This window comes from Bubalus kerabau, chromosome 9 (genome assembly GCF_029407905.1).
Source record: "Bubalus kerabau isolate K-KA32 ecotype Philippines breed swamp buffalo chromosome 9, PCC_UOA_SB_1v2, whole genome shotgun sequence".
Classification (NCBI taxonomy): Eukaryota; Metazoa; Chordata; class Mammalia; order Artiodactyla; family Bovidae; genus Bubalus; species Bubalus kerabau.
This window is the reverse complement of record NC_073632.1, coordinates 33062004-33088004: the sequence shown is the minus strand read 5'-3', so window position 1 is coordinate 33088004 and position 26001 is coordinate 33062004. Positions and strand designations below refer to the sequence as shown.

At 40.5% G+C, this 26001-nt stretch overlaps 1 protein-coding gene across 4 annotated transcripts in view; it reads left to right on the top strand.

Moving 5' to 3' along the window:
• TRMT11 (tRNA methyltransferase 11 homolog) overlaps nucleotides 1-26001 on the top strand; it is a 267208-nt gene that overhangs the window by 111516 nt on the left and 129691 nt on the right. The window lies entirely within an intron of this gene.

Here is a 26001-nt window from a genome sequence, read left to right as displayed (position 1 = left end):
ATTCATCTATTTATAATAAACAATATAAGTGACATATAACTACAGAGTAACTTGGGATAATCAAAGTTCAAGAAGTTTAAGGAGTTTAATGAGAATAGAAGTTTAGGTTGATTCTATACACTTACAGAAATAAAAGAGAATTGACTTACTTTTCTAGAAAAATCAACCCCAAACCACTTTCATCTGAAACCCATATCCTTTTAAATATCTAAAATAGTTATTTATTTCTCAAAAAATAAGAATTAGTTCATGACTATTTGGATAATTACAGAAACTCCTAGTTTTGTTTGCAGTTACAGACAAGTGTTATATTGTTTTGTTTCATTCTTATTTTTAAATAATTTATTGAGATCTTACTACATTCCAGACTCTCTGCAAAGATCTTTACATATAATCTCACTTATCAGACTATCCATTTGAGGCATAATAACTCCTGTTTTATACACAAGGAAACTGGGGCTCAAGAAGGTAAGAAACTGGACTTCTCTAGGAGTCTAGTGGTTAATACTCTGCACTTCCAAGGCAGGGGGCAAGGGTTCAATCCCTGGTTGGGGAATGAAGATCCTGCATGCCCTATGGTATGGCAAAAAACCCCAGAAAATTAAAAAAAATTTTTTTTAATTAAAAAAAAAAAAAGGCAGATACTTATTAAGGTCACATAGTTACTGAGAAACAAAGGCAAGATTCAAACTCAGATGAGTAGAAGTCCAAAGTTCTTAACCTTGCACTGTGCTCCAGGAATGACTTTTACTACATGGGGCTTCTGAGAAAAGCATTGAATTAGGTGCTTACACTGAAACACAAGGGTGATGGAAAAGAAATAAATTGTAGGAGTTTCTTCCTGATTTAAGTTCAACTGTAAGTCACTTGTGAATTTATGTCTACTGTAATTGTGTTTGTAACTTTCCCCTAGAATGTATTTTGGATGATCTAGTAAGATTTCAAGGAAAATTCATGGGATTTATTTTTCTCAGTGTTAAAAGATGGGGAAAAGCAGCAATGGGGCTTTAATGTATGGTTTATTTATAAGGAAATTATAGAATGTATTAATACAACTGTTCTGTATCTAAATCCAGTGACAGTTCAACTACTCATTCTGGAACATGCTGTGCTGTTTCTTGCCTCTGTGAGTGCACACATGCTGTTTGCTCCACCAGGCCCTGTGCCCTGCTCTCCTTGGTCATGTTTACTTGTCAAATTCCAGCCAATCCTCCAAGATGCTCAAGCATCTTTCCTCTTGTTGAACTCTTTTCACTACTACCCACCAGGGGCCTAAATAACACTTTTTCTTTGTTTCCCTAATTCAGGCTATACCTTATAACTTTGTTATGGTTTCTACAGTTCTCCTGACAATCCTTATTTGCCTCTCCTATGAAGCAGGAGGCTTCCTTGGGGGCAAGACTGTTTCTTAATTCTCTGTCCACAGTGCCTAACACATGGTGTGTGCTCAGGAGATAGTTGGTAGGTTGAAGTTTTGAATAAACTATGCTTTAGACAACCTGCAATTGACCAAAAAGGCCATGCTGTGAAAGCTTTCATCCATTTCTGATTAGATTTCTGTTCTACTTGAAAACCTATTGCCTCCCCCAAAAGTTTTTAAGGGAAATACAGATATGCATGTGCAAATAAACACATTTACTATTGAACAAAGATACAGCCTTCTCTGAAAGCAATTAGTTGATTTCCAGTGCCATTCTCGGAGAAGGCAATGGCACCCCACCCCAGTACTCCTGCCTGGAAAATCCCATGGATGGAAGAGCCTGGAAGGCTGCAGTCCATGGGGTTGCTGTGGGTCGGACACGACTGAGCAACTTCACTTTCTTCATGCATTAGAGAAGGAAATGGCAACCCACTCCAGTGTTCTTGCCTGGAGAATCCCAGGGATGGGGGAGCCTGGTGGGCTGCCATCTATGGGGTCGCACAGAGTCGGACACGACTGAAGCGACTTAGCAGCAGCAGCAGCAGTGCCATTCTTAGCAACGTTTATGTGTATGGGTGTGTATGAATGTAAGTCTTTGTCTCCTGTCATCTCAGTTTTATTTTTAAAGATATTTATTTAATTATTTATGGCTGCTCTGGGTCTTTGTGTGTGCTGGCTTTCTCTAGCTGCGGCAAGCAGGGGCTACTGTCTTGTGTAGAATATGGGCTCTAGGTGAGCAAGCTTCAGTAGATGTGTCATGGGCTTAGTTGCTCCATGGCATGTGGAATCTTAGTTCCCTGACCAGAGATTGAACCTGTGTCTCCTGAATTGGTGGGTGGATTCTTAACCACTGGACCATCAAGGAAGTCCCTGTCATCTCAGTTTAACTTCTGTACATTTAATTTAATAAGTCAAGTCATCTTTACACCACTGTTTAATACTTAAGACTGATTCATCCCAACATTCATCTGTGCAATTTCTGTGACTACAATAATGACTTTGAGAGTCCATACACATGAAGTGTGAGTATTATAGTTGTTAATATGGGAAACAGCTTCTGAATTCAGCTCTTCAAAGCATTTCTTTGAGTTGTTATGTTTCTCACCCTGAGAAGAGGTGTTTGGGGCAGTGTCTTGGGTACCCTGGGTCACGTCCTATCTGCCTGGCACTGTGAGGGTCCTCAACCCTGAAGGGCATGGTAATTATGGCAACTTGATTGTTTACACAAAAGCCAAAAGAGCACTAATTACCTTTTTGGGGTTGAAATGGTAAAACCCAAATAGTTCTCTCTCAGTCTACAGAATATTATGTGTCTTGATGACACATTGATTACTTTCCATCAGTATATCCTGACTTTAAAATGACTGTATGGAAATTCATTCAGTATCTTGAGATCTTTTCAGTTTGCTCAAGTTCTGGCTTCTTAACTTGTTAATTCATATTCCATGTTTTTAAATTACCCAGAGTGAGGAGTTAAAAATAACTCATCACTTACATTTACGAGTCCTAAGAAACATTTAAGTTATATACAATCACATGATTTCAAAATTTAAGGTGCTGTGCAAGAAACATGAGGTGACCAATTAAGGCAATTATTTATATGATTCACATTTAGTCTTATAAAAAAACTTTATTTGGCATGATTAGTCATAATTACTTGCTCATAGTGGTTACATTCTCTGTGTAGATTTAGTTTTTATTTTGATTTAAGTATCACACCTGGTTTCCTAACTGTTACAAGAAGCAACTGGAGCACACAGTGAATATAGTCTGAGGCCTTTTGCTCTTCTCAGTGTTTGGTGATTATGTTTGTTTATTTCTTTATTTTTGTTACGATATTTGAAATCCGTGGTGATTGGGCATTTGTCTTGGTGATTTCTAGAAATTTCAGGAACTTTGATTATTTCAGTGATTCTGCTTCGAAGGACTTATTTGCTAGCTGATCAATTGGATACTGGAATTCTCACAAATAAGTTAATATGACACACTCTTAATTTGTGACACAGAAAGTATGTGAGCTCTGCCAATCTTGGTGGAGCCATATGATAGAGTTCTAGAAACTGTGTAAGAGTTCTCGGTTTACCCCCGTGTACTCTGAACCCTTCACTCACTTCTCTTATGTGCTGGAATTTGTCTGTGTGAAAAGGAATCTTACATTTTAATCTGCTCCATGAACTGTTTCTTACTTAGGAAATACTTTCCACATTTCTTATTTAATTGAGGTGGAAAGAGGGAGATATTTTCCTAGAAAGGCATCAAATTATTTCCTTAAAAGTCCAAATGTAATTCTGTGAGTTTTATGTGTTAGTCTCACATTTGATCATAAATCTGAGCTATGTGGGTAAGATAAAAAACACATGAAAAATTAGTGATTTCTCCTAATATGTTAACTCCTTCACATTGCTTAATTTGAACTTCAGATCCTGGAGAGGAAGTATAAACACTATTAGCTATGGTTTTCTACAGGATTTCTTTCCTCATTGTAGACTCTCTTTATGCTCTGTATTTGGAATGTCAAGATATGTTGACTCTAAAGGTAATTCCAATTAAGTGTGCAGGGATGTGAAGTTTGGAGAACAGTAGAAGGGACTTATAACTACTTTCTTCTGAGTGTAATTGGGTTCTAGACTCAAGAAGGGTAAGATAAAGCTACTTTGCTTTAGGCTTCAGTACACTGGTCAAGGGGCTTCCCAGCTGGTGCTAGTGATAAAGAACCTGCTTGCCAATGTAGGAGACATAGGAGATACAGGTTCGATCCCTAGGTTGGGAAGATCCCCTGGAGGAGGATATGGCAACCCACTCCAGTATTCTTGCCTGGAGAATCCCATGGACAGAGGAACCTGGAGGACTGTCTTCCATAGGGTCACAAAGAGTCAGACACGACTAAAGTGACTTAGCAGGCATGCACACTGGCCAAGATAGTTTCATTTGGTACCCTAGTGCAGAAAATAACATATATATTTTTTCCTAGTACTGGCTAATGAGTTGGGTTCTGGAACTTGCTCAAGAAGTTAGAAACAGAAAATAAGATGAACTCTGTGAGCAAGTTAAATTATAGAATTAATGCATATTAGTGGAAGAGTACAGTTAATCAGGTACTTGAATAGCTTGAGACCTACCAGACATATGTATCTCCTATAACTAATAAGTTAATTTAGCAAGTTCATAGGACATAAAGTCAATATGTAAAAATAAATTAGATTTCTAAATCTTAGCAATGAATAATTGAAAATTTTCTGAGTTAATAGACTTATCCAGGATGCTTCACCTAGCTCTAGAATTTTCCCCAAAGTAGGATGTAAGCAACAAGAGGACTGAATGGTTTCTGGAACTATGTTTTTGAACTGACTTTCAGGGTGGTATGTACTTGAACAGTTGTTCCTTGATTCATGATTAAGTAGTGGAATAGAAAAAAAGTGATTATGCGCATGAGACATCACTAACGAAACAAGTAGAGTTGTCTGTTGCATTTTCTCTGATTACTGTGTTTTTGGTGAAATACACCTTGGGGCAGGAGAGGGGATGGTGTTCTCATAATCACAATCATTTAATTTTGTTTGTGTTTCTCAGTGTAATAAAATCTCATGTGTTAACTTTGAGCATGGTTGTACCCTCTAATCCTGAGATAGAAACTCAGTCAAAGAAGAGCGTATACCCAGTAGGATGGAGAAGCATGTTCCTTCAGAAGGGAAATTTTCTCATTTAAAACTGTTGCAATGTTATATAGGACTATTTTATATATTTGCGTTTCAATGTTGATATAGTCTCAGAGGAGCTTTAAAATTACTGCCCTGGTTGCCTGGATTCAATACTTATGATTTTACCAAAGAGAAATAGAAAACTTTCCCTCTGTTGTGTCTTCCCGAGGCTTTCCACCCAGACCTTGGATGCTGTAGGCATGTCATAGAAAAGTTATTGCCTAGTCAATGGGCATGGAGAATGCCAGGGACCTCATAGGCCTGACCTTGGTTTGAATGTAGGAAGAAGCAAGACAATGGCTCTTTTCTTGTACCTTTTAATTACTATGTGTGAACTGAATGTTCAAGAACATGCTTGGAGTGGACACCACAGGTCACAGTAACAGTGGTCTGTTTTCTACTTAATTAATAACAAATGCATTATGTAGAGTCTTTTCAAAGAACTCTCACATTTTTTTCTACCAACACATTCTGCCTTATTTTACCCTTGCAGTGATTTTACAAGGCAGGTGGAGATCTGCTTTTTGAGATAGGGAAAGAAGCTTGGATTGAGAATCAAATTTAGATTCTAGTAATCAATTTTATCACCTCAATTTCCCCATATTTAAAATAAGATGCTTCTAAAGCTTTCATTATTTCCACTCTCTTTGTAAAAGACTCTGATGCTGGGAGGGATTGGGGGCAAGAGGAGAAGGGGACCACAGAGGATGAGATGGCTGGATGGCATCACTGACTCGATGGATGTGAGTCTGAGTGAACTCCAGGAGTTGGTGATGGACAGGGAGGCCTGGCGTGCTGCGATTCATGGGGTCACAAAGAGTTGGACACGACTGAGCGGCTGATCTGATCTGATCTGATCTGTAAACTCATAAAACACAGAAAGTTATTTCTTCACGATCATACTTTTCCATGTATTTATAGTTAGGAATGGCTGTAAGCTGATAGCATTCATCTTTAAAATTTAGAAACAGCATGTTTGGAATGTCAAATACTCACCTGCCCCCATCATGCCTAGAATTTGTGCATTTAGTAGAAGCTCAGTAATGGTTCACCAAATGATGACATCACAATCATATTTCTTCTGTAACTAATTTTTTGGTTGCACCCGGGATCTGTCTTTTGCTATTTTACATCATCTATTAATATGAAATTGATTTAAATTGATCCAACTTTCTTGGAGAATTTCCTTAAAGAGAGGCTTGCTATATCAGAGCTATGATAGGCTGCTGCTGCTGCTGCTGCTGCTAAGTCACTTCAGCCGTGTCCGACTCTGTGCGACCCCATAGACAGCAGCCCACCAGGCTCCCCCGTTCCTGGGATTCTCCACTCAAGAACACTGGAGTGGGTTGCCATTTCCTTCTCCAATGCATGAAAGTGAAAAGTGAAAGGGAAGTCGCTCAGTCGTGTCAGACTCTTAGCGACCCCATGGACTGCAGCCCACCAGGCTCCTCCGTCCATGGGATTCTCCAGGCAAGAGCACTGGAGTGGGGTGCCATCACCTTCTCTGTATGAAAGGCTAAAATTTGGAGAAAAGGACACAGGCAGTGAGTCACTGCTACAGATATAAGCTTGGGGTTTATAACCACAGTGAATGGCTGGAACCATTTGTAATTACAGGGAATGTTATTTATTTCATCAAACTATTCCGACTTGCAGGCTTTTCTTTCTCTCAAACAGCTTAAATTTTATTTGATGTTAATGTATCAAAACTAAAGATGACTAGATACATAAATGAGTGGGTTTGTATTTTCCCCAAACTGTGTGATTTGACGGTGATGGCTGTGAAACAGAGGAATGTTCTGATGGTAGTGTTAGAAGAAAAGTTATTAACTGCAGCATTCTAATATAGTATCTAGATTGGAAAATAGCTTTCCCTCATGGAAGAAAATCTCCCTGACTCAGCCTGTTTGTTAGCACTGATGATGTCTCATTAGCTGCTAAAAAGCTGCAATAAGTAATGCTTACATCACAGGACCTACATTCTGTATTAAAAAGACCATATAGTAATAAATGATAATTATTTTAAATACTACTCAAGGGAAAGAAAACTTCCAGAGAATACATTTTTAATGTGCCAAGCTGATGAATAAAATGAGCATTTTACATCATTTTAACTTTCCTTACCTTCGGGCAATAGTATATTATGTTCTTGTCTGAGAAATATGACATAATTTTTATTCTATTGCACACGTATCGAATGTGAAACAGTCTTTTATTTTTAATGGCTTCTGAAGCATGATTTGTGAATTTTTTGGGTAATATCCTGGGTGTTCTCAAACTTTTTAATCAACTGAAATTTTTAAAAATCTGAACTTGAACTAATATTTCTTCATCTCATCTTTACTTCTTTTGCTTCTAGAGATTTAGTTGGCTTATGAAGATGAAAATCTGTTTAAGCTCTTTATTTCTGAACTCTTTAATTTCTTTACATTTCAATATGTGTGTGTTCTCGGGGTACAAGCTGGGGAGTGTGGGCAGTTAAGAGAGGAAGTGGAGAAAAGCACTTAAAAATGCCTCTTACCCGTTTAAAGAAACATCTCCAGGCTCTCTGTGTTTATTCTTATGGTAAGTGGTTTTACAAAGTGCTGGGTAGGATAATTTCCCTGAAATTTTCCCTGGATTTTAATGACCTGAAGAATTATTCAAAATTTCTTCCAGAACACTAAATGGAAGGACGTGTGGTCTAGTTTGGAGTTTCCCCACTGTTTTTCTGGACAGATCACACCTCTAGACTCAGCAGGCCACCCGAGAGGCACCATCCTTCTTTCCTCTTGTTGAAGAACCCTTCTGCTGCCCCTGCCTTCTAAGTTGTTATTTGGACTAATTTACTGCACTTGATGTCCACTCGCTGTCCTCTCTGCTCCTCTCCATGTCCTCTGTGCTGTGACCCTCATTTCCCTGGTCAGGTGCTGCTCAGCCTCTGCACAGGTGCTCCTGACTGCACTGTGGCAAGCTTTCTCTGTAAGGCCTCCCTCAATCCTGCCCACTCTGAACTTCTGTACCCTCATGACAATTTGTCTTCTCTTTGTCTTGGGTACGATTTCAATTTAAACTGGGACGACCCAGAGGGAGGGTATGGGGAGGGAGGAGGGAGGAGGGTTCAGGATGGGGAACACATGTATACCTGTGGTGGATTCATTTTGATATTTGGCAAAACTAATACAATTATGTAAAGTTTAAAAATAAAATAAAATTAAAAAAAAAAGAATTGAGGAAAACAAAAAAAAAATAAATAAAAGGATTATTAAGTGTGAATCATGTATATTCCTCTTAGATATATGTGCCTTTTTGTTCTTTTTGGTGCTATAAAACCATATTTATTAACTTGAGACCTAAATTATTATGTAGAAAAAGCAAGTCACTGAATAATGAAATAGTACAATTCAGTTACTATAAAGTATAAAATTATTATATTGCATAGCATAACATTTAGAAAACATAGATATATGTGCCTTTTAATTAAGCATGTTTCTCAGATGCAATATTGTAGTGCAAAGGAATGAATAGTGGTTACTTTGGCTTCCATAAAGATCTGATTTTTTTTTTTTTTTCCAAAGTGTGCCTTGTATCACTCCATATAGGCTATGGGTACCATACAACACTTTCAAATTCCTACCCCAACCTGCTTCTCTCCTCAGCTCAGTTCTATGCCTTGCCCTCTGACTTGGTTGCAATCACTCTCTTTCTTTAGCCTTCCTGTTAGGATCTTAGAGAAACAAGATTGAGAGAGAGGTGGGGAGCATGACAAGTTGGAGAACTGTATAGTTAGGAGAAGCCCACCAAGGAATATTAATATGTACCAGTCCCTCACTTCAGGTATCAGTTTCCCTCTTGGTCAAACGGGCCAACATAAACACATGCCTATTCTGTTTTGCTCCCTCATGTCTCAGTAGCTTAGTGAAGTGAAAGTCACTCAATCGTGTCCCACTCTTTGAGACCTCATGGACTATAGTCCATGAAATTCTCCAGACCAGAATACTGGAGCGGGTAGCCTTTTCCTTCTCCAGGGGATTTTCCCAACTCAGGGATCGAACCCAGGTCTCCTGAATTGCAGGCAGATTTTTTACCAGCTAAGCCATGAGGGAAGCCCAAGAATACTGGAGTGGGTAGCCTATCCCTTCTCCAGGGGATCTTCCTGATCCAGCAATCAAACTGGAGTCTCTTGCATTGCAGGAGGATTCTTTACCAACTGAGCTATCAAGGAAGCCCTTCAGTAGCTTAAGAAATGTCCAAAAGGGGGAGTTTTTAAAAACAGGAAATGGATTAAAAAATTATGGATTTAAGCAACTAATCATTTTAGAAAATGTAGGTATTCAACATTTCATTAAGTCTACAAGTATATGTTTAGTACCAGTTATGTACCATACAGTTGGAAAATAATTAAATTAGGCAACTGTTCACACAGGATTCAATCTACCAAGGAGTTACTTCCCATCCTCTCTCTTTGGAGAGTTACTTCTCATTGCTAGGAACTTGGTAACATCCTTAAAGGAAAAAAAAAAAAAAAAAAGTGAAAAGTGAAGTCGCTCAGTCATGTCCAACTCTTTGTGACCCCATGGACTGTAGCCTACCAAGGCTCCTCCATCCATGGGATTTTCCAGGCAAGAATACTGGAGTGGGTTGCCATTTCCTTCTCCAGGAGATCTTCCTGACCCAGGGATTGAAACCCGGGTCTTCTGCATTGTAGGCAGGCACTTTACCATCTGAGCCACCAGGGAAGTCAAGGTACATCCTTAAAGTATCTGTAAATAATGTCCATCATTTGGTTGCCTTTTAGGAAGGCAAAAGGAGATGGGCAGCAGAGGATGAGATGGTTAGATAGTATCACCAACTCAATAGACAAAAATTTGAGCAAATTCTGGGAGATAGTGGGGAACAGGGAAGCCTTGAGTACTGCAATCCATGGGGTTGCAAAGAGCTGGACATGACTGAGAGACTGAACAACAACAGGAATATATTGCATTTGGGATACTGTTTGAATGTGTGGTGTTTTGAATTCGGGAGAGAAAGCTCCCCCAGATTTCAGAAAAACTCTACTCTTTGATGTAATGTTAATACCATATCTCTTAGCTTTTCCTTTCACATTGTGGTCTATCCAGTCACACCTCCAGTTCAGCAAAATTCTTTGTCTAGAATTCTTGTTCTACATATCTTTTGTTAAAATGAAAATAAATTTTATTCATTACTCAAAATTTATCCACATGCTTGTGAGTTGATATCAGAACTAATAGACTCTACATAATTGACTCTCTGTGTATTGGTAATTGAGACAATGCTGAAATCTACCGGATAATTCTCAGTAACTTTTTGCATGGCAAGTTAGATCCAGGTACTTTTCCTGATAATAATAGTAGTTAAAGTTTATTGATGTCTGCTAGGCTGGGCTTATGTACAGCATCTCATTTAACCTTTGCCAGTCCTTTGAGGATGGGTGCATTTTTTCTCCTGATTTTGCATTTGAGGAAATGGAAACCTAGGTTAAGTCATAATGATAACAAGTTAAATTTAGCAGATATATTTGGGAGTGTTAGGAAAATCAGATTCTTTTTTAGCATCTGAGACATTGTAAAAGTAAAGTAAGGTAACTTTTTTCTGTGTATTTTGAGAAGGAAAAAGAAAATGAAGTTCTTTAAGGATTGTGAAATCCTTCCCACATCTTTCCAATACTGAATGCAAAAACCAGGGGGACAGGGATTAGATCTTAGTTAAAATCATTGTATATTGTAAAATAATTAGCCTCCAATTAAAATAAATACATTGAATTAGAAAAACACCATCAGTTCAGTTCAGTTCAGTTCAGTCCAGTCGCTCAGTTGTGTCCGACTCTTTGCGACCCCATGAATTGCAGCACGCCAGGCCTCCCTGTCCATTACCAACTCCCGGAGTTCACTCAAACTCACGTCCATCAAGTCAGTGATGCCATCCAGCCATCTCATCCTCTGTTGTCCCCTTCTCCTCCTGCCCCCAATCCTTCCCAGCATCAGAGTCTTTTCCAATGAGTCAACTCTTCGCATGAGGTGGCCAAAGTACTGGAGTTTCAGCTTTAGCATCATTCCTTCCAATGAATATTCAGGACTGATTTCCTTTAGGATGGACTGGTTGGATCTCCTTGCAGTCCAAGGGACTCTCAAGAGTCTTCTCCAACACCACAGTTCAAAAGCATCAATTCTTCGGTGCTCAACCTTCTTCACAGTCCAACTCTCACATCCATACATGACCACTGGAAAAACCATAGCCTTGACTAGACGGACCTTTGTCAGCAAAGTAATGTCTCTGCTTTTGAATATGCTATCTAGGTTGGTTATAACTTCCCTTCCAAGGAGCAAGCGTCTTTTAATCTCATGGCTGCAGTCACCATCTGCAGTGATTTTGGAGCTCAAAAAAAATAAAGTCTGACACTGTTTCCACTGTTTCCCCATCTGTTTCCCATGAAGTGATGGAACCAGTTGCCATGAACTTCGTTTTCTGAATGTTGAGCTTTAAGCCAACTTTTTCACTCTCCACCATACAGTGTATATCATTTTGATATACTGTGTATGTCTGGCTCAGTGGTAAAGAATCCACCTGCAATGCAAGAGATGTGGGTTTGATCCCTGGGTCAGGAAGGTCCTCCGGAGAAGGGAATGGCAACCCACTCCAGTATCCATCCCTGGGAAATCCAAAGGAACCTGGCAGGCTACAGTCCATGGGCTTGCAAGAGTGGGATAAGACTTGGGGATGTCTTATCTCTAAGAGTGGAGAAGGAACTGGCAACCCGCTCCAGTATTCTTGCCTAGAGAATCCTGTGGACGGTGGAGCCTGGTGGGCTGCTGTCCATAGGGTCGCACAGAGTTGGATATGACTGAAGCGACATAGCGTGCGGGCGTGCGTATCTCTAATAGACCACCGCCACCATATGCTTTCCCTGATAGCTCAGTTGGTAAAGAGTCCGCCTGCAATTCAGGAGACCCCGATTTGATTCCTGGGTTGGGAAGATCCCCTGGAGAAGGGATAGGCTACCCATTCCAGTATTCTTGGGCTTCCCTTGTGGCTCAGCTGGTAGAGAATCTGCCTGCAATGTGGGAGACCTGGGCTCGATCCCTGGTTTGAGAAGATCCCCTGGAGAAGGGAAAGGCTACCCATTCCAGTATTCTGGCCTAGAGAATTCCATGGACTGTATAGTCCATGGGGTCACAAAGAGTTGGACACGACTGAGCGACTTTCACTTCATTTCACTTCACTCACCATATGTCTGAATATTACACAACCTCAGGTTTTAGGCCATTTTTTATTTTTCCAATGAAAAGATAACAGAATCAGTTTTGTGGCCAGTTTGAACATATATCTCTTTCAGGGATGGATAAAATAGGTAATTTGTGCCTATATAGTTGATTAATTAATTATCCATGTATATTTGAAATATTTTAGAGCCAATATATTGATATAAAATAATACATGAGCTAGTATATTGATTTAGAAATGATTTATTTTTTCTACACTTTTCATGAAATGATTTTACTTAAATGCTTCACATATATCTTAAACATTATTGTCCTTTTTATCATCAGAAGAACTTTGAATTTCCCATCAAAGTATTACCAACATCTTCATCTATTACCTTTAACTATTTGTTATAATATTTTTGGTTTAGTATATGATTCTGATATGGAAATTTTATGCTATTTGTAATTTCTGTGTTATAATAACTTGTTTTCAAGAAGCCTGCTTACAATGCTAAAGCTGTATTGAGTTTGTTTGCCCCCTAATTTTTAAATATCTGGTGTCTCAGGTGATCTCTGTAAACATTGTCTGATACAATTTCAGCCAAATTACTTTGTTCAAGTTAAATTCAATTGAGAAAGTGACCTGCAATATGAGAGAGACTGTAAGGACTTCAAAATATGATGATTCTCTCATTTTTGAAGTATAGTTTTTTGAATGAAACCAAAAGCCAGGTTTTTGAAAACAAAAGCTACAATATTCATGAATATATTGTAGTTCCAGAATTTTCACTTCAAAGCATAACTATAGTAACTTATGTGTGTCCAAAGGATTCTATAATGTCTATACAATCCAACCTTTTATTTTCAGCTCTTTATTATAGTGAAGACACCAAGACTGAAGATAAGATGTTGACAAAGTTTCTTGGGTAAGAGTAGTGGATGAAGTAGTACATGGAGAGACAGACCTGAATTCAAAATATATTATCAAAAAGGAGGCACAGACATTGTCCTTTCTAATTCTGCTTCAAAATCATGATAAGAATAGACATTGCCCTTCATGTGAGTACACCTCACCCCCTCTATTTCATCCTTCTTTGTTCTCATCTGATGTCAAAAGCAAAAATGCAAGGGGAGGAGCATAACTAAACTCTCTGAAGTCAAGAAGAAACCTGACCCCTGCCCATGATGAGTGAGCCACACCATTATATGATCTAGGAAGTAGCTGGAGGAATATCAAGACAAACCATGTTGCAGTTTCATATGCAACATTTTTAAGCTGAATGTGTGACTGGTAGGGCTTCCCAGGAGGCACTAGTGGTAAAGAACCTGCCTGCCAATGCAGGAGACATAAGAGATGCGGGTTCAATTCCTGGATCAGGAAGATCCCCTGGAGGAGGGCATAGCAACCCACTCCAGTATTCTTGCCTGGAGAATTCCATGGACAGAGGAGCCTGGCAGGCTATGGTCCATAGAGTCACAGAGAGTCAGACACGACTGAAGCGACTTAGAACACATACACACACAGCCATGTGCCTGGTACTTGGCTAGGTGTTGGATGCTGATGGTGGGTATGGTTTGACCCAAAGAAAAATAAAAGTGCTCTCCCAGTTTTCAAGGAGCTCATGGTCTTAGAAGGGGAACAAACCTTAAGATCTTAGCTATGAGAAGAGTTCCAAATTCCTGGTCTCCTGGAAGTGAGTTGGGAGGATAATACAGCTTAATGCTTAAAGTGGAGGTACTTCAACGAGGGAAGATAGACCAGGTAGCTACTCTGGGAAAGAGGTTTAATGAAGGAAGATGGAACATGTGTAGCTGCATAATCAAGGGAAGAAGTGGCATAAGACTATTGCTGTTTTTAATCCCAGAGATTGAAAAGGAAAGCAATCAGACTTCTGAGGTAATCTTTGGGATTGGAAACAAATATGTGGTTGTGGGTCTGGAAGAGATGGGACTCTGTACCAGCCTGGGCACGGAGCCTGTGGGGCAGAAGGACTTTGGAAGGGCCTGTTGAGTTTGTGCCTGGCAGGTCTGGCAGCCTGGGTGGAGTGTGGTGTCAAAAGAGCAGTGCTGCTGACAGCTTTCCCTTCTTTCCAGAAGCCATGCCAACCTAGGACACTTTTCTTATGCTTGGGTTGGAAATTAGGTGACCCTACTAGTGGGTTTGTTTAAACCTAGTGTTCTCAGATGATGCAGGGTAAGGAGAAGAAGGAGAAGATGAAGCCAGTATAAGATTCTTGAGTTAGTTTTATTCATATCTGGTGAAATAAGAGACAGGATCTCGTTTGTACCCAAAATTTTATAAGCATTTCAAACTAACTCCATTTTATGATGTGCTTAGTGTCACATGACTAATAAGTCACCATGCTGAGATTTCAGTAGCTGTAACCAGATAACTTAGATGGTCTCCTTTCTTATCTATTACATTCCTTCTTTTTTATATCCACACCATGTTGAAATTCTGTCCTTTTCTTTGTACCCTTATCTCACTATTGTCTCCCATATGGTTTTAGAAATCTTTCTTGTTGCAGGTGACAGAAACCCAACTTAAAGTGAAAGAAAGTGAACTCACTTAGTCATGTCTGACTCTTTGCGACCCCACGGACTGTAGCCCACCAGGCTCCTTCATACATGGGATTTTCCAGGCGAGAATACTGGAGTGGGTTGCCATTTCCTTCTCCAGGGGATCTTCCCAACCCAGGGATTGAACCCAGGTCTCCTGCATTGTAGGCAGATGCTTTACCATCTGAGCCACCAAGGAAGTCACTATAAAGTAAAATTTGCTACATGGAATTTACTATATGGATGTGGGGGTTACTTCACATATTCTGAGAGTAAGAATGTGGCTAAGCCTCAGAAACATGTCTCAGTCGTCTGTGACCAGGCAGACTCATGCTATGCTAACATGGTGGTTCTGACACTTCAGATGAAGCCCAGCTAGGGAAGGGGGAGTGGTTGCTGAGGCATCGGTTCCCACAAGAAGGTGTCTTCTTTGGAAGGCAAATATTTATTACAGCTAGCCATAATTTTGTATTTATTATTGCATATGCCTCACTTACAAAATGATTCAGTAAGGCCAATAATAATAATAATAATGTTTTATAAGACTATACAGATATTCTTCAACTTTCCTTGGTGGCTCAGATAGTAAAGAATCTCCCTGAAATACAGGAGACACAGGTTTGATCCCTGGGTCCAGAAGATCCTCTGGAGTAGGAAATGGCAACCCATTCCACTATTCTTGCCTGAAGAATTCCATGGACAGAAGAGTCTGGTGGGCTGCAGTCCATAGGGTCGAAAAGAGTCAGACACAACTGAGTCAACTAACCCTATAATGGGGTTTGTCCCAATAAATCCATCAAAAATTGAAAATATGTGTGTTGAAATGTATTAAATATACCTAAACTACTGAACATCATAAGCTGGCCTGCTTTAAATATGATCAGAGCACATACATTAGCCCACAGTTGGGCAAAATCATTGAGCATAACCATGTGTAATGAAATGTGGAACATCTCATGTAATTTTTTGAATACTTACCCAAAGTGAAAAACAGAATGGTTATGTGGGAACAGAATGGTTGTAAGGCTATCAGTGGTTTGCCCTCCTAACCACATGAATGACAGGGAGCTTCAGCTTGCTGCCATTGCCCAGCATCATGAAAATTTATCGTGCTATACTTTGCTAGCCCAGGAAAAGACCAAAATTCAAGGTACAGTTTCTACTGAGTGTGTATTGCTTTGGCACCATCATAAAGTAAAAAATTGTAAGTCCAATCATAAATCAGGGACCATCTGTGTACATTGTGGGCATGTGTGCTAAGTCACCACAGTTGTGTCCAACTCTTTGTGACATTATGGACTGTAGTCCACCAGGCTCCTCTCTCCATGGGATCCTTCAGGCAAGAATACTGGAATGAGTGCCATGCCCTCCTCCAAGGCATCTTCCCAACCCAGGAATCAAACCTGTGTCTCTTATGTCTCCTGCGTTGGCAGGCAAGTTCTTCACCACTGACACCACCTGGGAAGCCCCTTTGTACATTGCCACTGTCAGCTGCTAAGTTGTGTCTGGCTCCTTTTAATTCCATGGACTGCAGCATGCCAGTCTTCCCTGTCCCTCACTGTCTCCTGGAGTTTGCTCAAATTCATGTCTATTGAGTCAGTGATGCTATCTAACCATCTCATCCTCTGCCACCTCCTTCTCCTTTTGCCTTCAATCTTTTCCAGCATCAGGGTCTTTTCCAATGAGTCTTCACATCACGTGGCAAAAGTATTGGAGCTTCAGCTTCAGCATCAGTCTTTCCAATGAATATTCAGGGCTGATTTCTTTTAGGATTGACTGGTTTTATCTCCTTGTAGTCCAAGGGACTCTCCAGCACCACAATTTGAAGACATCAGTTCTTTGCTGCTTAGCCTTCCTTATAATCCAGCTTTCATATCCATACACTACTACTGGAAATACCATAGCTTTGACTAGACAGACTTTTGTCAGCAAAGTGATGTCTCTGCTTTTTAATATGCTGTCTAGGTTTGTCATAGCTTTTCTTCCAAGGAGCAAGTGTCTTTTAATTTCATGGCTGCAGTCACCATCTGCAGTGATTTTGGAGCCCAAGAAAATAAAATCTGTCACTGCTTCCACTTTTCCCTTCTATTTGCCATGAAGTGATGGAACTGGATGCCATGATCAGAGTTTTTTGAATGTTGAGTTTTAAGCCAGCCATTTCACTTTCCTCTTTCACCCTCCTCAAGAGGCTCTTTAGTTCCTCTTTGCTTTCTGCCATTAGAGTGGTATCATACATGGTCTAATAGGGACTATAGCCCACCAGGCCCTTCTGTCCATGGGATTTTTCCAGGCAAAAATACTGGAGTGCATTGCCATTTCCTTTTCCAGGAGATCTTCCTGACCCAGGGATTGAACCCCAGCATCCTGCAGTGGCAGGAGGATTCTTTACTCCTAACACCACCTGGAATTTTCACACTTGGACAGCTGATCATCTGATGGACCTGTAATGTTTCCATTTCTCCTTTGGTTGGGAGAAGGGCCATTCGCCATGCTTCTCTTTTCTTTTGATTTCCTATTAGCATCTCTATTTCCCTACATACTTTTCAACATTCAAGCCAGATGCCAATTGTCTGTGTGAAGACATACGGCTTCTCAAATAAACCAGGATGCCAAATGTATGTGTAATATTTGACCATATGTGAATGTTCCAGTAAATTCCTGGGGACTTATGTTCCGATGTCATCACTGAACAACAGGAAGACTGTAAATTCCATCACCTAACCAGAAGACTCACATATGCCTCATATTTATAAGTTTTCAATAGATATAATGGACTCTAAATTTGACTTTTTAATATGATAGAGATTTTATATGCTTTCTCCAGGGAAGCAATAACAGTCTGCAAAAGTACAGGTTGATGGGACCTCATCAGGTTATTGCTGTCATTTTTCATTATAGCATTTGATTATTGTGGAGAAGCTTACAAGCAAGGAACTTTTCTCAAGATGAATACTGAAAGAAAAGAAGTATGTATAAGTGGTATGTTATGTTACCAGCAGATATGTTACCAAAAAAAAAAAAAAAAAAAGTTGAAATTCCTGTACTTAACTTGGGTGGGTAAATTCCCCTGAGGCTGGACAGGATGGTCTTAAATTTTGGAACTTCAAGCAGATGTGAATGACATATTGGCATTTGCCATGGGCACTTGCCATCTACCTCTACAAGGATTAGATCAGGTGCTGCTGCAGCTACTGACTTTCAACACCTCCTGAAAGGAGTTCAGGGTGTAGAGCAGAAATGAGGCACTCTGTGCTCTAGGAAAAACTGGCAGAAAAGGTCTTCAGATAGATAATTTCAGGAGCCCAATTCTTGTATCTCCTGATATCTAGAAAAGCACTAAACTCCTTCATGGTGACATCCATTCCTCGTGACTAGCATTAACTGCCACAGGACTAGCAGAAACCTTCTTAAAATATATATATATATCCTTGATTGCATGTGCTCCCCCTTCACCAAAATCACATATATGCTGACCTTCCTCCTACCTCTTCATAGCAGTTTCTTAGAGCTATCTGAAACGCTGTCTCCCAGGCTAGAGTCCTCATTTTACCCCAAATAAAACTTAACTCATAACTCTCACATTGTGCATTTTTCTTTAAGTTGGCACAAAATATTTCAAAAAACATAGGATAGAGGCTAGAATTTTAAGAAATCTCTCTATATCCCTAGCCCTCTCCCAGATCCCAAGATTTCTGGCCTAATCAACATTAGAGAAAACAAAAACACAAAATCACTTTAGGAGAATTTATTACATGCAAAGTTTTTTTGGGACCTGGTAGGACACCACCCTTATGGCAGAAGGTGAAGAGGAACTAAAAAGCCTCTTGATGAAAGTGAAAGAGGAGAGTGAAAAAGTTGGCTTAAAGCTCAACATTCAGAAAACGAAGATCATGGCATCGGGTCCCATCACTTCATGGGAAATAGATAGGGAAACAGTGGAAACAGTGTCAGACTTTATTTTTTGGGGCTCCAAAATCACTGCAGATGGTGACTGCAGCCATGAAATTAAAAGACGCTAACTCCTTGGAAGGAAAGTTATGACCAACCTAGATAGCGTATTCAAAAGCAGAGACATTACTTTGCCAACAAAGGTTCGTCTAGTCAAGGCTATGGTTTTTCCAGTGGCCATGTATGGATGTGAGGGTTGGACTGTGAAGAAAGCTGAGCACTGAAGAATTGATGCTTTTGAACTGTGGTGTTGGAGAAGACTCTTGAGAGTCCCTTGGACTGCAAGGAGATCCAACCAGTCCATTCTGAAGGAGATCAGCCCTGGGATTTCTTTGGAAGGACTGATGCTAAAGCTGAAACTCCAGTATTTTGGCCACCTCATTCGAAGAGTTGACTCATTGGAAAAGACCTTGATGCTGGGAGGGATTGGAGGCAGGAGGAGAAGGGGACGACAGAGGGTGAGATGGCTGAATGGCATCACTGACTTGATGCACATGAGTTTGAGTGAACTCCGGGAGATGGTGAGGGACAGGGAGGCCTAGTGTGCTGCAATTCATGGGGTCGCAAAGAGTCAGACATGACTGAGTGACTGAACTGAACTGAAGAGTTAAGAAGATGAAATAGAGCGGCCTTTTTCCTTGACTCATAGCAGAAGTTGAAGAGGAGCTAAAGAGCTTGTTGATGGTGAAAGAGGAGTGTGAAAAACCTGGCTTAAAACTCAACATTAAAAAAAAAACTGAGACCATGGCATCCAGTCCCATCACTTCATGGCATATAGATGGGGAAACACTGGAGACTGTGAAAGACTTTATTTTCTTGGGCTCCAAAATCACTGCAGATGGTGACTGCTGCCATGGAATTAAAAGACATTGCTCCTTTGAAGAAAAGTTATGACAAACCAAGACAGTATATTAAAAAGCAAAGACATTACTTTGCCAACAAAGGTCCATGTAGTCAAAGCTATGGTTTTTCCAGTAGTCATGTGTGATTGTGAGAGTTGTACCATTAAGAAGGCTGAGTGCCAAAGAATTGATACTTTTCAACTGTGATGTTGGAGAAGACTCTTAAAAGTCCTTTGGACAGCAAGGAGATCAAACCAGTCAACCCTGAAGGAAATGAATCCTGAATATTCATTGAAAGGACTAATACCGAAGCTGAAGCTCCAATACTTTGGCCACCTGATGCAAAGAGCTGACTCACTGGGAAAAACCTGATGCTGGGAAAGATTGAAGGCAGGAGGAGAAGGGACGACAAAGAATGAGATGGTTGGATGTTATCATGACTCAATGGACATGAGTTTGAGCAAGCTGTAGGAGATGGTGAAGGAGAGGGAAGCTTGGAATGCTATGGTCTGTAGGGTCACAAAGAGTCAGACATGAATGAGCAACTGAACAACAGCAACAACATCCTTGAGTCACTCATAGTTTGGTACAGGGAATCTGCATTGCCATCATAGTGTCTAACAACACAAGGCTGGAAGCCAGAGTAGAATGCAACATTTCTTTGAAATAGCCCCAGCACAGAGAGAGAGGCTGAGATACTTAGCTTGCCTCTGAGCTGTTAAAAGTCAAAGTGTTAGTCACTCAATCATGTCTTACTCTTTGTGATCTCATAGACTGTAGCCTGCCATGCTCCTCTGTCCGTGGGATTTCCTAGGCAAGAGTACTGGAGTGGGTTGCCATTCCCTTCTCCAGGGAATCTTCTCAACCCAGAGACTGACCTGGATCTCCTGCATTGCAGGCAGATTCTTTACCACCTGAGGTACCAGGGAAGCACCTATAGGATGGTAAAGGATATGATGGTAAAGATGAAAGGAGCTGTTAAAGGATATGGTGAAAAGGGAGCTCTCTTTCCTAGCACGTATTAACAGTTCTATTAATAATAAAAGAGCAAGTATTTATCAGGTGCTTAGATGTGCTAAGCTCCACTCATCAATAGAAAATAGGATTAAAGATTTAATTTAATAAATTAAAGATTTACTGAGCATATCCCCACCCATCAGAACAAAACACAGTTTGCCCCTTAGTCAATCTCTCCAATCAGGAAGCTTCCATAATCCTCTTATCCTTCTCCATCAGAGGGCAGACAGACTGAAAACCACAATTACAGAAAACTAGCCAATCTGATCACATGAGTCACAGCCTTGTCTAACTCAATGAAACTATGAGCCATGCTGTGTAGGTCCACTCAAGACAGACAGGTCATGGTGGAGAGTTCTGACAAAATGTGGCCCACTAGAGAAGGGAATGGAATGCCACTTCAGTATTCTTGCCTTGAGAACCCCATGAACAGTATGAAAAGGCTAAAAGATAGGACACTGAAAGATGAACTCCCCAAGTCAGTAGGTGCCCAATGTGCTACTGGAGATCAGTGGAGAAATAACTCCAGAAAGAATGAAGAGATGGAGCTAAAGCAAAAACAACACCCAGTTGTGGATGTGACTGGTGATAGAAGCAATGTCCGATGCTGTAAAGAGCAGTATGGCAGAGGAACCTGGAATGTCAGGTCCATGAATCAAGGCAAATTGGAAGTCGTCAAACAGGAGATGGCAAGAGTATATGTGGACATTTTAGGCATCAGTGAATTAAAATGGACTGGAACGGGTGAATTTAATTCAGATGACCATTATATCTACTACTGTGGGCAAGAATCCCATAGAAGAAATGGAATGGCCATCACAGTCAACAAAAGAGTCCAAAATGCAGTACTTGGATGCAATCTCAAAAACGACAGAATGCTCTCTGTTTATTTCCAAGGCAAACCATTCAATATCATGGTAATCCACGTCTATGCCCTGACCAGTGATGCTGAAGAAGCTGAAGTTGAATGGTTCTGTGAAGACCTCTAAGATCTAGAACTAACACCCAAAAAAGATGTCCTTTTCATTATACTGAAATGCAAAAGTAGGAAGTCAAGAAACACCTGGACTAATAGGCAAATTTGGCCTTGGAGTACAGAATTAAGCAGGGCAAAGGCTAATAGGGTTTTGCCAAGAGAATGGACTGGTCATAGCAAACACCCTCTTCCAACAACACAAGAGAAGACTGTACACGTGGACATCACCAGGTGGTCAATACCAAAATCAGATTGATTATATTCTTTGCAGCCAAATATGGAGAAGCTCTATTCAGTCAGCAAAATCAAGACCAGGAGCTGACTGTGGCCCAGATCATGGACTCATTATTGCAAAATTCAGACTTAAATTTAAGAAAGCTGGGAAAATTACTAGACCATTCAGGTATGACCTAAGTCAAATCCCTTATGATTATACAGTGGAAATGACAAATAGATTCAAGGGATTAGATCTAATAGACAGAGTACCTGATGAACTATTGATGGAGGTTTGTGACATTGTTCAGGAGACAGGAATCAAGACCATCCCCAAGGAAAAGAAATGCAAAAAAGCAAAATGGCTATCTGGGGAGGCCTTACAAATAGCTGAGAAAAGAAGAGAAGTGAGAAGCAAAGGAGAAAAGGGAAGATATACCCATTTGAATGCAGGGTTCCAAAGAAAAGCAAGGAGAGATAAAGCCTTCCTCAGTGATCAGTGCAAAGAAATAGAGGAAAACAATAGAATGGGAAAGACTAGAGATCTCTTCAAGAAACTTAGAGATACCAAGGGAACATTTCATGCAAAGATGGGCTTGATAAAAGACAGAAATGGTATGGACCTAACAGAAGCAGAAGATATTAAGAAGAGGTGACGAGAATACACAGAAGAATTATACAAAAAGATCTTCACGACCCAGATAATCACGATGGTGTGATCACTGACCTAGAGCCAGACATCCTGGAATGTGAAGTCATGTGGGCCTTAGGAAGCATCACTATGAACAAAGCTAGTGGAGGTGATGGAATGCCAGTTGAGCTATTTCAAATCCTAAAAGATAATGCTGTGAAAGTGTTGCACTCAATAACCCAGCAAATTTAGAAAACTCAGCAGTGGCCACAGGACTAGAAACGGTCAGTTTTCATTCCAATCCCAAAGAAAGGCGATGCCAACGAATGCTCAAACTACTGCACAATTGGACTCATCTCACATACTAGTAAAGTAATGCTCAAAATCCTCCAAGCCAAGCTTCAACAGTACATGAACATGAACTTTCAGATGTTCAAGCTGAATTTAGAAAAGGCAGAGGAACCAGAGATCAAAATTGCCAATATCCGTTGGATCCTCAAAAAAGCAAAAAAAGTTCCAGAAAAACATCTATTTCTGCCTTATTGACTGTGCCAAAGCCTTTGTTGACTATGCCAAGGCCTTTGACTATGTGGACCACAATAAACTCTGGAAAATTCTGAAAGAGATGGGACTACCAGACCACCTTACCTGCCTCTTGAGAAATCTGTATGTGGGTCAAGAAGCAGCAATTAGAAGTGGACATGGAAAAACAGACTGGTTCCAAATTGGGACCGGAGTACATCAAGGTTGTATTTTGTCGCCCTGCTTATTCAACTCATATGCAGAGTACATCATGAGAAATACTGGGCTGGATGAAGCACAAGCTGGAATCAAGATTTCTGTGAGAAATATCAGTAACCTCAGATTTGCAGATGATATACCACCCTTATGGCAGAAAGCAAAGAAGAACTAAAGAGCCTCTTGATGAAAGTGAAAGAGGAGAGTGAAAAAGCTGGCTTAAAGCTCAAGATTCAGAAAAGTAAGATCATGGCATCTGGTCCCATCACTTCATGGCAAATAGATGGAAACAGTGACAGACTTTATATTTTTGGGCTCCAAAATCACTGCAGATGGTGACTACAGACATGAAATTAAAAGACACTTACTCCTTGGAAGAAAATCTATGACCAACCTAGACAGTATATTAAAAAGCAGAGACATTACTTTGTCAAAAAAGGTCCGTCTAGTCAAGGCTGTATTTTTTCCAGTAGTCATGGATGGGTGTGAGAGTTGGAGTATAAAGAAAGCTGAGCGCTGAAGCATTGATGCTTTTGAACTGTGGTGTTGGAGAAGACTCTTGAGAGTCCCTTGGACAGCAAGAAGATCCAACAGGTCCATCCTGAAGGAAATCAGCCCTGAAAATTCATTGGAAAGAGTGATGTTGAAGCTGAAACTCCAATACTTTGGCCACATGATGCAAAGAACTGACTCATTGGAAAAAACCCTGATGCTGGGAAAGATTGAAGGCAGGAGGAGAAGGGGACAACAGAGGATGAGATGGTTGGATGGCATCACTGACTCAATGGACATGGGTTTGAGTAAACTCTGGGCATTGGTGATGGACAGGGAAGCCTGGCATGCTGCATTCCATGGGGTTGCAAAGTATCGAACATGACTGAGCGACTGAACTGAACTGAACTAGGTGAGCTAAGCACTTTAATTCTTTTTTTTTCATTTGACTTTCAAATGAAATTTGGAAAGATATTGTTCTTATACCTATATTACAGTGAGGGAAACTTAGTTTTGAAGATAAACTAACTTGTCAAGGTCATATAATTATAGTCTCATAAAATTGTTAATCCCATAGAAAATTGAATTTTCATTCTACAGAGATTGAGATTTAGATTCTGTAAAAGAGGGCTTCCCAGGTGGTGCTAGTGGTAAAGAACCTGCCTGCTAATGCAGGAGATGTAAGATACATGGATTTGATCCCTGAATCGGAAGATCCCCTGGAGGAGGGCATGGCAACCCACTCCAGTATTCTTGCCTGGAGAATCCCTTGGACAGAGGAGTCTTGTTGGCTATAGTCCATAGGGTCACACAGAGGCAGACATGACTGACGTGACTGAGCAGGCAGACCAAGGAGGTGTACTGCATGTTACAAAGTTGTTCCATTTCCGTCTCTGCTGAAACAAACCCTGTTCATCCTGCAAAAACTGTGGGATGGGCTCAGATTCCATCAGAAATTCTTTCTGGGACTCAGTGAGCTCCCTTTCCAAAGTGCACCTAGAACACTTTAGCCAGCCTCAGTTATTTGACAACTAATTATGAACAGCTCTAAACTAACTCTCACTTATCACAGGGTATTGTTTAGCCTCGTTTAATCTTTCTATCTAAATTGTAAACTTTTTGAATGTTGGAAGCTTTGTCTTAGAAATGATAAAAACAAGTCTCCTACAGTATCCACCACAGCATACATTGTAATCAGTTTTGTATTTATTCGATTTAGAGTTGTACTCATTTATTGCTACTTAACAAATTACCACAAACATTGTGCTTAAAAGCAACACACATGTTGTCTTTCAATTTTTGTGGAAAGCTGGACACATCTTGACTGGGTTCTTTGTAAAGTTGCAAGTTAGGTGTCAGCTGCATCTCAGTTCTCATCTGGAGTCTTGAATGTGTGAGTGCTGTTGCTTAGTCCTTTCCGACTCTTTGCTACCCCTTGGACTGTAGCCCACCAGGCTCCTCTGTTCATGAGATTTCCCAGAGAAGAACACTGGAGTGGATTGCCATGCCCTTCTTCAGGGGATCTTCCTGACCCAGGGATCAAATCTGCATCTGTCTCCTGCATTGGAGGCAGGTTCCCCACCACTAGCATCCCCTGGAAGTCTTGAATGGTGATGATTGTTTCCAAGCTCACTCAGGTTGTTGGCAGAAGTCATTTCCTTGTGTTTGTAAGACTGAGGTCTCCAGCTGGTTGTTGGCTATCAGATGGAGCCACTCGCTGCTCCTATAGGCTGCCCCAGTTCCATGCTACATGGTTCTCATCCATAGACCATCTTCCAAAGTCACAGTTTTCTTCCTTAAAATCAGCAACTGAGAGTCTCTGGTGTGAGTCTGTTAGTAAGATGGAGTCTTGTGTGTGAAAGTGAAAGTCGCTCAGTTGTGTCCGACTCTTTGCGATCCTATGGACTATACAGTCCATGGAATTCTCCAGGCCAGAATACTGGAGTGGGTAGCTGCTCCCTTTTCCAGGGGATTTTCCCAACCCAGGGATTGAACCAAGGTCTCCCGCACTGCAGCAGATTCTTTACCAGCTGAGCCACAAGGGAAGCCCAGATGGAGTCTTAGATAGTTTAACATCTCATTGCCTTTGCCACATTTTATTGGCTAGAAGCAAGTCACACATCCTGTGCACTCTCAAGAGGATAGAATTATACAAGAGCTTTAACAGCAAGAGTTGAGGATCATGAGAAGACCATGTTAGTGTCTATGTACTACAAAAGTGAAAGAAGTAGGAAATGCACAAATATTTGAAACTTTATCAAATTT